Here is a 12,498-nt window from a genome sequence, read left to right as displayed (position 1 = left end):
TGCTCAGTGCCGTGATAAGGGAATGGTAATATTTTAAAAAGGGAATTATATTTTCACACGTTTTAAACATCCATATGAAATATGTGGGACAGGAATAGTGATTTTTTTGCCTTGATTTTTGCAGGCTTTGCGTAAAAAGGAAAGAAGCAGCGGGGTTGATAACTCTGGAGGTTCCAAGAAACAGCGCGAGACAGAAAGAAATTTTCTTTTCCTTATTTCCAATTTTAGCTGGTAATTTCTATTTCATAAGAGGGACTCTTCCAGGCAGTGCATTTCCAGCACATAATTGCACTTCTCAAGTGGCTGAGCACTTGGACTGTAGCCTTGTGTCTCCCAGCACCAACAAAATGGGCTGTAATTGTTCAGAAATGCAGTGCTTTCTATGGCTCTCTGCCATATGCTACTTTGTACTAATTGTGTCAGCTCCCTCAGACTCAGCAGAGGATGCCACAGTCAGGCAGAAAATGAAAATCTTCCAGGGAGTTCCCTGTTCTGAAGCAAGTGGTGGTGGTGGCTCAGTGGAGCAAACTTCTGCATCAGAGCTGAAGAGAGGCTGGACTCATTGCAGTTCACTTGAGCATTTGTGTTCAGAGTACAAAATACCCACTAACAGTGCTCATTTTAATACAAAAATGTGTCATTGGGGAAATTCAGAAGCGGCTGAAAACACCAAATCCATTTCCTTTGAGAAAATCTCAAATGGTGGATTAGGTAACTTCAGACCAGTTTGATTTGAAATTAAATTTTTGCCTTATACAACTGCCCTAAATGCTCCAGTTTTCTCCTGGTTCAGTATTTGGCAATAAGCCCTGTTGGGTTGCCTGGTGATTTGCCATTGGGCTTTGATTTTCTCACCTGTAAAAGGGAAACACTTACCAATTTGTGATGATAAATTTGTTAACATTATTTTCAAAATTTGCTTGTATCTAGTTTGTTAAACAGTACGGGAGAATCTCTATACGTGGGAAGAAAGATGTATCCCGTGGGTAAATATAGGCTCTGTAATTAACCACTGTATTGTAGTGACACCAAAGGGATCTCATTAGTGTGTACTTGCAGTAATGAGCTCTAAGTTGGTTCCATCAGATGCAACAAGCTTGGGAGACTTAATGCAGTTTTTATATTTAGTGTGTAGTCACAGGGAGATTAAATTGTTAAGTGGCAGGTTTAAAAAACTCATAAAAACTTGTTTTTCCTATGTGTGTGTAAGACCTGTTTAGTATTTGATAAATTCATCTTTTCTTTATACTGTTTGGAATGGCATGACAGGGAGGATATGTCAAGGAACTCATTAAGTGCTAGGAGTCACTGGAGCAAGCAGGAGCTTACTTGGATGAAAAACAATGGATATAAGACAGGAGATGCTACATCAGGAGATTTGCTACATCACTATCTTAATTCACTATAGGCTGAAATGGTCTAGATCAAAGACATGTAGGACAAGACCATTTGCTAGCTTAATTTGGGATGGCTTTATTGATTTCAGTGATGCTATATAGAGTTAAGGCTGTGGTTTATGATCTCTCAGATAAGGATTGATTACACATTGGAATTACTTATTTGTTTAAGGTGAAGTGCAGATATATGATGGTGGAATTCAGGGCTCAGTTTATATGCAGCTAAGTGGAAAGCAATTTAATAAGGAGATGCTGAAAGGAGGTCAGGTATCTTTTTAAGAAGAAGAAAGCACTGTAAAAACATTACTCTTTTTATGCAAGTTTTGTAAATAGAGTTATAGGTTACTTCTAAAGGAGCATTTCAGGGTAATGAATAATCACATGAGGCATTAATGTCCAGATGGAAAGTGATGGATCAATACAGCCCAGCTGATATGAGTCAGGAAGGAAGGTTTCAGACATGGAGTCCTAAAGAGGTACTAAAGCAGGGTAAGTCCACAGTCATCTTCTGCATGTGACAGGTGCCACTGACAGCACTCAGCTGGTACCTCAACTTGTTTTTCCACTTTGAAGTTTCCAAGCTTTCTTTTGAGCGTATCCAGAATCCCAGACTTACTGGGACAGAGAAAGCAGAGGATAGCCCAGCAATTGGAGTATGCAGTGGGAGAGGGACTCCTGGGTGACAGGCCTTACTTCAGGGGCTGTAAATATAATTTTCATACTAAATGGTCAATGTGTAACTCCTAAAATTCTGTGTTCAGTTGTCAATTTCAAGTGAACTGTCTGTCCTTTCTTACAAGGTAAGAAGCAGCTTGCATGGCTGCTGCCACAGAGCTCTGGATTTACTGCAGCTGCTGAGGAGGCTCTGCACTGTGGCGTCAAAATCGAGTTTTATTTTCAGCCCTTGCGTCCTTCTGTGTACTGTAGGAATGTAAGAGCTGACTCCCCAGCACTGGTCAGAATGCATTAGGTGTGCTCCTGGAAAGCATGTTTCTATTTAATTTCATTTGGAAGCAACCCACTCTGCCTGTTCTGAGACCAGTCTGCAATGCAAAGTGGGATGTGGTAAGCCAGGATTCAGACTAAAAGGCTTATGCAGATACTGCCAAGCTGCTGTGGATAAAGAGATCCATGCAATGAGTGTGTCTGAAAACTGGGAAGATGACATCTGTTTAAAAAGTGGGAGTGTGACACTGTGGCAGTTAGTATTTTACCCCAGCTCAAAATACCAGACATCCTCTTGCTTCCTGCTTGACTGTTCGAGTATGAAGAGGTGGGGATTTTTATCATGTTTATCAAATACATGCAGTTTACACATTAATTGCATGGTGTATTTAATCTCATTTCTATATTATATCATTCTGAACACGAGCATAAGGAGTAGGGATAACGGCCCTACTGATGCAGTGTACAGAGAAACAAAGGAGAAACCATAAATGGAGATTAGAAAAATGTGTCAAGATTTTCGAAGAAATTGAAAAGTTGTCAGAAGAGGGCAGCCTTTTCACATAAACTATAAACCAACAAAATAGAGAAAACATCTGAAATTATTCCTTTCACTAGAGTTATGCATGCCACTGTGGGGTTAACCTTGTTAAGGAAACTGGAACATGCACAAAACTTGAACACAACAAGAATGCTTCTCTTTTGTGCTATCTTCAAAGGGCATAGGACTGGCTTTGTAGAAATATTTTTCTCCTGTTATGTTCAGACAATAGAGTTAGAAGTGATTGTAAGATGAGTCAACAAATGGAACGAAATCATCCTTCTCTTTAGTTTTATTTGTGTTTAAAGAGAAATGAACTTTGAATACTTTGGGTATTAAGGACAAAAGATGCTTGCATAAATACTGCAGAGAAGTAAGCCAATCTTTAGATTAAGAATGAACAAAGAACTAGAAAATTAAATGAATGATGCTTTATTAATGTATTCTTAATCATATCAATCTGTCTCAGTATTTATTCAAATACAATATGTAGTTCATTAAGACTGTTTCAAATAGTGAAATTTATGTCATAAACAATTGGCAGACTACACTGGTTTCCTACAGAACTCACTGCTGTCAGTAGGCTCCAGCTACAACTAGTCTGTAACAATTCCAGTGAATTTGTCACTGCAGTGGGAAAAGTGCCAAAATTTGAATGAGCATCATTTGTGAACTGATAAAGAGATTATGTAGATGTTTGGGGTTTGTTTTTTTTTTTTTAATTTCTTGTTCCTGAGTGGAAGGAGTAACTTGTGGCTGTGTCTCTTTGCAAGTAAATTGGCTCCTGGCAGGGCTGGACTACGGATCAGGAACTCCGAATGGAAGGCCAGGCCAGGCCAGGCCAAATATCTAGACTGGGAATTTGGGTCTAGACACTGGGCTGAGTGAGGACTCAACCTCAGTTAATGAAGTTTTTAGATCTTGATTCAGCAAAGCACTTAAATGCTAGTGGTTTAAGTGATTGGTTAAGATAAGAGTTAAGCACTTTAACAGAAGCCTACCTAATTGCAGTCTCAAGCTATTAAGTGCTTTTTTCTCAGAGATTGAAGATTATTTCAGTACTTAAAAACATCATAAAATATTTAGTTTGTGTATAATATGCATATTATGCCATTGTTCCAGTTAAGAAACAAACACAGTATATCACCCTACTTCAAGATAGCTGAATTTTGGATATCTCTCAATGTTTTGACTAGCAAAACACATGGGTTCCTGGTAGGTCCACGTTATTGAAGAGACACATATAAATTGGAAATTTTCCAGGAACAGTATGACTCTATCTGTTAGTTAAAATGTTTCCTTCTGAGCCTGGTGGGAGTTAGCAGACTTCTATCCTTGTCTCTGTACATGTATGTGTGGTGGGTTGACCCCACCTGGGTGCCAGGTGCCCACCAAAGCTGCTCACTCACTGCCCTCCACAGCTGGACACAGGAGAGAAAATACATCAAAAGGCTTGTGGGTCGAGATGAGGGCAGGGAGACCACTCAGCAGTCACTGTCACAGGTTAAACAGACTCAGCCTGGGAAATAAGTTGAATTTATTGCCAATCAAATCAGGGTAGGGCAATGAGAGAGAAAACAAAATCTTAAAACCCTTCCCCCCATCTCTCCCTTCTTCCCAGGCTTAACTTCACTCATGGATTCTCTACCTCCTTGCCTGCACTGGCACAGGGGGAAGGAGAACAGGGGCTCTGGTCAGTCCACCACAGGTTGTCTCTGCCACTCCCTCCTCCGCAGGGGAGGGCTCCTCACACTCTTCCCCTGATCCCGTGGGGGGTCTCTTCCATGGGAGGCAATCCTACATGAACTCCTCCAACTGAAGTCTGCAGTTCTTCACAAACCGCTCCAGAGTGGGTCCTCCACAGGATCACAAGTCCAGCTCCAGTGTGGGCTCCTCTCTCCCCAGGGCCACTGGTCCTGCCAGGAGCCTGCTCCAGTGTGGGCTTCCTACAGGGTCACACCTGGCTACACAAACCCAATACAATACAATAAAAATTTCTCCCCTCATAGAAATTTTCATTAGGATTCCTAGGCCATCCTTTAATTATCAATAACTGGATTTATTTTTTTTTACATTCTCATTTTTCCATTCCCTTCTTTCTGGACAAAGAGAGGAGAAAGACTGTTCTGGTCAGCAAATTCGCCCACTTTGAAATCATGTGTCCTTGTTGTGGAAAGATTACATTTAAAAAATCATAAACTAGAACCATTTTAAAAATAAATATAGTTAATATATGATATAATATATAATGGTGAATGTTTAGCTCTATCAAGTGAAGGGCTTATGCTGATTTATATCCAGGTAAATCCATCTGCCTTTCCTGCAAATGTTATTACTGCTCCATCTACCTCAGTGTATTCTGGCTGGTGTCAAAGACCTTGTGTTTCAATTGCTTCAGCTAAACTGTGTCACCTTTATTGGGATAGATAGGAAACTTACAGCTTTGAGGACATTGTAACTACCAGAAGGACAGGGGTGACAAGTCTTAAAGAACAGAGGTGAAAAATAACACAAATCATCAACCTGATCAGCTGTGTAAAGTGAGAGAAATAAAGGCAGACCAAGGAAGTCTTTCAGAAGGAGACAGTCAAAATGACAAAAACAAGGTCTGGAACATGCCCAGGTTAAAAGAGGGAGACTTTGGGATACAGTGTGACCTGGGAAAATAACTCTGAATTGCTAAAAACTGGGGATTTTGTTGATAGACATAGTTCTATACCAGGCTGAGCCAGATGGGGTTCATTCTAGTTCAGATGAGTGGGTTTTAAAGTCGGAGCTGGATCCTGAGCTGTCTGTCAGCTGAAAAAGTGCAGCTCTCCATGCTGGTACACTCTTTTCTGGGAGCCATGCCACCCAAACTTGGCTCAGCTGTGAGCTCCTGCTTCCCCTGCCCACTCAAGCCCAGAACAAGAAGTCGCTATCACTGGAACTGCCTGTGAGTCTGGCAACTCACTTTTTCTGCTCCTCTCTCCAGCAGCAAATTTTCCTCCCAACAAAAACAACCCACAGGACCACAAACACTACTCCACTGCTTGGTTCTTAAAGGTGATGCTCAGTGACAGAGTAACCTTGGTGTTTAAAAAACAGAAACACCTATCACACAAAACCAGTCCCAATAAACAATAACATTATTGACACTCTTCAAAGCACAATGGCTGAAAAGAGAAAAAAATGAAGCATTACATTATCTGCTCCTGAACGGCTTTTGGGTTGCAATTAAAGGACTGGAGCAGGATCGTAGCTAGTGCCAATACTCCTCACTCCATGCCTTCTCTGCATGTTATGCAGAAAGCTCCACATTTGTTAAGTTGCACAGTACTGTACTTCTTTTTTGTTTACTAGGTCTTGAAGTATTCAGCAGAGTCAGTGGAAAAATTCCTCCTGATTGCAATAAGTTTGGACCAGCCCCCTCCCAACTACCCCCCACCAAAAAAAAAAAAAAGGCGTGATAATATCAACATCAAATCTAAAACCAATGAAGGGGAAAAAATCTATAAACACTTACCTACATGAGGTACAATGTTAATGAAACTTTGGAAATGCAATCCATTCTAAAAAATAACTATAACTAGAGCTCTTTCAGTAGTTTTATCCCATTATCTACAGGGCTATAAACATTGCACTTGGTTTCTGTCTCACACAAGACTTTGAAGAAGAGATAGTGCTTTCAGGCATACAAATGACTAGAAGAAAGATCCAAGATTGAATAAAATAAGCTTGAAATGATTTTCATGATGGAGATGCAGATTTTGCCCACAGCCTTAATATATTGCAGTTTGGCATCTCTAAAATATAGCTGTGAAGAATGCTGTGAACCTGCTAATTAATAAGACTCTTTTCCTCAGACATTTCATTAACCTAAACTTTTTCGTTTTCTGTAGATGAATGCATGCATGCCTGTTTTTAACCTTTGTACAATGGCTCCTAGTGTTATAATTAATTTATTTCCACTAGCAAGATGAGAATATTGGGTTATAGAAGTAATTCAAAATGAGTCATGCATAATTTATACTGATCAATATTGTTGAGTATAGTATTTTATTTTCTGTTCTGACTTTTCATTTTATAGAAATAATGCATTGTCAAAAATATAGAACTCCAACATTTAATTTATCATCTAGCTTTAAACAATAGACAGGTAAATATTTAGGAGTATCCAGAGACCTTCAAGATCATCTAGCCCAACCATCAACCCCGCACTACAATAAACCCCTAAACAGTATCCCCAAGTGCCACATCCAGATGCCTCTTGAACACTCCCAGAGACAGTGACTCCACCATGTTCCTGGGCAATTATCCCAATGCAAAACCATTCTTTCAGTGATTTTTTTTTTTATATATCTAATCTGAATCTCCCCTGACGCAACTTGAGGCAGCTTCCTCTTATCCTTTCACCTGAGACATGGCAAAAGTGACCAGCACCCACCTTGCTGTTTGTGTGTTTAGAAATTCGTGCTGAGGACTGCTGCACCCTGCAGGAAATTGAAAGTCAACAGGGGGGGAATTTTCTCTTCTTAGGAGACTGGGCTGGTCAAGTTTCTTTGGTTTATTCTGCTTTGATTTTTCTCTGACTGTATCCATGGTAGAAGAAGAACCACAAGGTCTTGTTATCTGATAAGCCAGGTTGGAAATGGGCTGTCAGGAAGAGGGTGAAGGGCATTAAAATACCTATTTTCTGTGAGGTCACAGGGTAACAAATAAGAGTGATCAGCTCTCCTTTGATTTTTAGGCAAGGAGGGACTGAAAGATTGCCACCATGTCAGCAGGGTGATGAGCACCCTCCCAAATGGATTGGGGCAGTCATGGTTGGAACAATTTACTGCTGAGAAATGATCCCAGAATTAATGAAGCTGCAGCCGAATTAAACTATAGCCTTTGCATCTTGTCCTTCTCTTTTACCTTATTTTCTTCCCTCTCGGTGCTATTGCTGATGCCATCACTTTGTCGAGAGGGGAATTTGCCAGTTCATTGGCTCCTTGCACTCACAGGCACCCAGAGGTTGTATGTCACGTTGCAACACTGATGCTGGATGAAATTGAAGGATTTCTGTTCTATAAATAACTCCCCCGTGAAAAGCAATCAGTTAAAATCACATGTTTTTCATTAATGGTTAAAGTTTGTTTTCTGTGACAAGTACAGCACTAAATTTAACTACCTGGGTACTTCTTCAGGACAGGTCCCAACTGATGTGAATTTTACTACTGATATAGTAAATTCCTTGTGAAATTAATTTTAAGACCTCGTGAGAATGAGGCCTTTATTTACCAGTCAAAGGGAATGAGAACATTCCATGTTTGGGAAAATAGGACATTTTTATAGCCGCAATTGTTTTAGATAGAGTAATTAAGAACTTAAAATGTAAGCAGAAAGGAATGTGCAGAAGGTGGATTGATACTGGTTAGAGAAAGGGTGTTGTAACTATTATTTGATGCAGGCTGTTGCTCTCCATGGTTTGGATGCCTGTGATCAGCGAGTCACAGGAAGAAGACTTTTAGTGAATTTCCATAGGCAAAGTAAACATTTTCTTGTTAATGCATCAGGTTAATGTTAAAGTATTTAGGTTCAATCTTGGCTGTGAGCAGACCTAAACTTCTTATTTTAAACAATTGATTATAGGTAATCTTACTCTATTTTCTTTTTTTCTTTTCTATTTTCTTGTTATTTTTTTGTGTCTTTTGTGAAACAATTTGTCATGTAGTGCCTATATATTAATTTCATCCCCGTTGGAGAAGTTTATAACAAGGATGTTGTTTTTATTACATCCTTTCCCCCCTCTCTGCCCAGTTTGATAATAAATAGATTTTCAGGTATGCAGTCATACACAGACTGTTTTGAATTAATGGTATTTTTCAGTGTGCAGATACCTTTGTGTTCCCTGCTTTGTTATTCATTTTGTTATTCCCCTTGTGATTATTCTGGCTTACTTGGTGTTCGTTATGTAGCATTGTCCTAACTATATGCTTGCACAGTCCAAAGTTTAGGGATTTGAGTGTCGATTATGTGCCCATTCCACAGCTCTTCATGAATTTCTTTCAATATGCTTTGACACTGCAGTCATTCCAGAAAATATCATTAAAACTATCCTTAATGTCTTTCTAACTTGTTGAGGGTGGCACTTCAAGTTTGTTTTCTTTGTCATTCCATATTTCCCTGCCAGGCATTTTGGCGAAGTGAAATGAAAATTGCAGAATGGCAAGAGTGAGCAAGCCAGTAATTACCTACTTTGTATGCTTACGGTGTGAAGTATTCCATCCTGAGTGTTTTGAAGATTTATGGATATGTGCTTATTCAGAAGCATGTAGGGTTACAAAATCTTTTTCTCAAGAAATGTTCTTGCGCCTGCATCAATCTGCTTAATTTGGATCTTGTCACACCTAATTTTTTTGAGTAATTAAAAATGAAAAAAGCTGAAGCTCCTGTCTAAGTGATGTTCAAACTATGGTTTCACTACATGGCTGAATTCAATCGGGGAACAGACAAGCTTGAAAATAATAGCAACAAAAGCAGAAAGAAGTTTTGGCAGAGCCCAATTCCCAGATTCAATTTGTAGAATCCTCCCATACACAGTAATTCTAGCTGAATTGAGCTCCTGGCTGCTGTGGCTCCAGTTACTTGTCCCAAAGCCAGCTAGTTCTGAGTCATGCTACCACAGCTGCTGAATGCTCTGCAAACCTCCTGGGATCTGGGAAATTCTTGCTGTGGTTGGAGCAGTTTTCCATCTTACCTGTTGAGTCAGGCTTTCTGCACATCAGTCTCTTCAGCACTTAAGCTTTCTGGTCTGGCTGCTTGTCTTAAATTGAGATGTTCTGAAACATCTTTTCTCCACTTCTTTTTATTTTTTTTTTCCCCTACCCTCATGATCTATTGCTTTCTAATTTCTGCCAGCACACTGTCAAAAGGGTGAACTCAGCAGTGGAAAAACCTGTGAGGTAAAATAAGCTAAAAGACATCTCTCAAACATTTGTAACCCAGTAAGTTACAGACACACCGTCTCACTGCACTGACTTCCTACCAATCACATGAGATAACTCAGGGGAGATAGAATAAAATGTGAGTATGAGAATGGTCTGCTTCTACTGCAAGAAAGAAACATGTTTTAAAGCACTCCTTTAGTCTGTATTTTAGGTTTTCTTTGGAATCATTAAAGCAAGATGACAAATAGCAGTAGTTTGGTGAATCAATACAAAGGGGCTGAGTATGTGCCTGTTGCAGTGTTTTCATTACAGCAGACACAGGAGGCATATTTCCGAATAATATAATAAATCTTCTTGTCCTCAGATCTGAAGATAATATTCAACTGTTTGGTTGGTTTCGGAAAGAGAGTATGACTAACAGAACACCTCAATTATTATGACATGTCAGTAGGAGTTATTGCTACTCAGATGTCATGTAATGATAGGAAAAGAACATAAAAAGAAGATAAACTCAGAAAAAAAAATTAATTTTTTTCAGTCTACTGCAACATTTTAGGATTTTCTGGATCAAATTTTAAAAATTACTGTCAGCAAATTCTGACTTAAAAAACCCGTATCTGTAGCTGTTCTTATTGAAGCCAATATAAGCAGATAAATATTTGTTTACTATAAACACTTTTCAGCAGGTAAACTGTCAAGATATGTATAAGGAAATACCATCATTCAGCTATGAAATTGGAACTTTTCAGTTCAGAATTGTTCACTGTGCAGGTATCAGTGATCAGTTGGGTTATCTACTAAAGTAATCTGTGTAAGTTATGGTCTCATGACATTTTTCAAACTCAGGGCACTACAGCTCATAGAGATCACAGTAGATCTACTTCTCCCTGAGTTTTATCCTTTCCAGTTGAGTTCTTTATGAGGTGCTTTTCTTTTTAAATAAGGAGCCTCCATTCTCATGTCCATGCTTTTCATATGTAAAAGCTTTCAGTATCAAGAACTTTAGCCTCCTTCAAACTTCTATTAAACAAGTAGGAATTTTGTCTGATTGCAAAGCACTGGGAAGGACCTTATTTGAATGCTGCATAACAGCTCCTCTTATCTTTCACTTCCCCAATTGAATTGCTCTGCAAGAGGGTTTGGTTTTTTTCAGTTAAAAACGAGTACATCATTTTCATTATTCAATTATCTGTCATACATTGGAGGAGTTTCAGTTTCTGAAAGAGGAAGAAAGCAGAAAACATGGTTTTCTATTTAAAGTAGGCATTCCTTTTATCTTATTAGAGCCATACAGAGTGTTAAAACAAAAGGATCAGAAATTATAAAACAAACTCCAAGAGACTGATCATTATAATCAGGTTTTTTTGAAGCTGAAGTGCTAAAATTATCAATGGAGCAATGACTACCTCTGATTGCATCCACTTGTATCAAGGATTCATAAGCAATGCGTTTTTATGAACATGAACAGTTTAACTAAATAAGTTCCTATCAAAAGTAATGTGGTTAATTCACTAAATCTATATGATTTTTCTGTACTAGAAAAACAGACTTCTGAAAATAAAATATTTTAACCTACAGACAAGGAGACTAGATGACAGAATACAGAAAAACCAAGGAAGAGTTTAGAATCTGGGAGCATAGGAGAAATATTATCTATGCAGCTACACCATGAATGTGAATGTGTAAGTCCAGGGAGAACAACATTCCATAGAAAATGCTGCAGGAAAAGGCAGTGGAAAAGTCAGCAATATTTTGTTTGTGTAATCTTTTTGCATTATTTTCTTCTGTAGAGGAAAAAATTCTCATGTATTCTGGAATGAAGTAATATGTGTCTGGAAGAAGGAAGGAATTCAGAATCATTTAAGAAAGTCCAGAAAAAAGAAGCAGTATTTCATGGACATATTCTGATTCTCCCTACTGCTGGTGCCAAGTTTTCATTGATAGTGGTGGCTTAGGACAGTTTGGCCACAGAAACTGTAAGTAACTAAGAGTTTTTAGCCATGTCTTCTGGCGGCTCCCGAGAACAGTTCTGTGGCAAATCCTGCAGAAGAAATCTCTGTAGAATCTGTTCCTTCCTTGCTGACATGTTGGCAGCCAAAAAATTATGCCTCTGTCTCAGCTCTCCATCTGTAAAGTGAAAAATAAGGGTATTCCTCTGCCTTCCAGAAATGGTATAAATGCTCTAAGTCTTGTGAAGAACTTGCTACTTAGTGATGGGAAATGCAAAAGTATAGGGGATGGAATGCCCTGTGAAACAGGCTTTTTTGCTATCGAAGAATTCTCCATAGCATTTATTTTAGTTTAACAATCTGTTGTAGCTGACAGTGTTTTAGTACTAGAGATTTTAGACAGGTCTGCTTTTTCCTTTATTATTTTTTTATTACAAGTGCCATCAATATTTCCAAGTTAGACTGAGCTGTGCTAGACTTGATGGCAAATTAAGACCTTTACCTTACAAGATTCCTTTGGTTTTGTGATCAGCCTTTTATTGTGAATGGACATACTGCTTGACCATCACTAGAGCATGGATTTAACTTCTTTTTACATTATACTTAGGAACCAATGGAAATAGTAGCTTGAGGCTAGTTCTGTCTGCTGCTGGTGTAGCTGCAGTTTTTACAAGGAGGAAGTTAATCAGCCCTGGTAATGGGAAGATCAGCAATGTGGCCATTCCCACCCTGGAAGAGTGGCTGGAAACAAA

The sequence above is a fragment of the Corvus brachyrhynchos genome, unplaced genomic scaffold (genome assembly GCF_000691975.1).
Source record: "Corvus brachyrhynchos isolate BGI_N302 unplaced genomic scaffold, ASM69197v1 scaffold152, whole genome shotgun sequence".
Taxonomy (NCBI): domain Eukaryota; kingdom Metazoa; phylum Chordata; class Aves; order Passeriformes; family Corvidae; genus Corvus; species Corvus brachyrhynchos.
Note: the sequence above shows the minus strand (reverse complement) of the source record.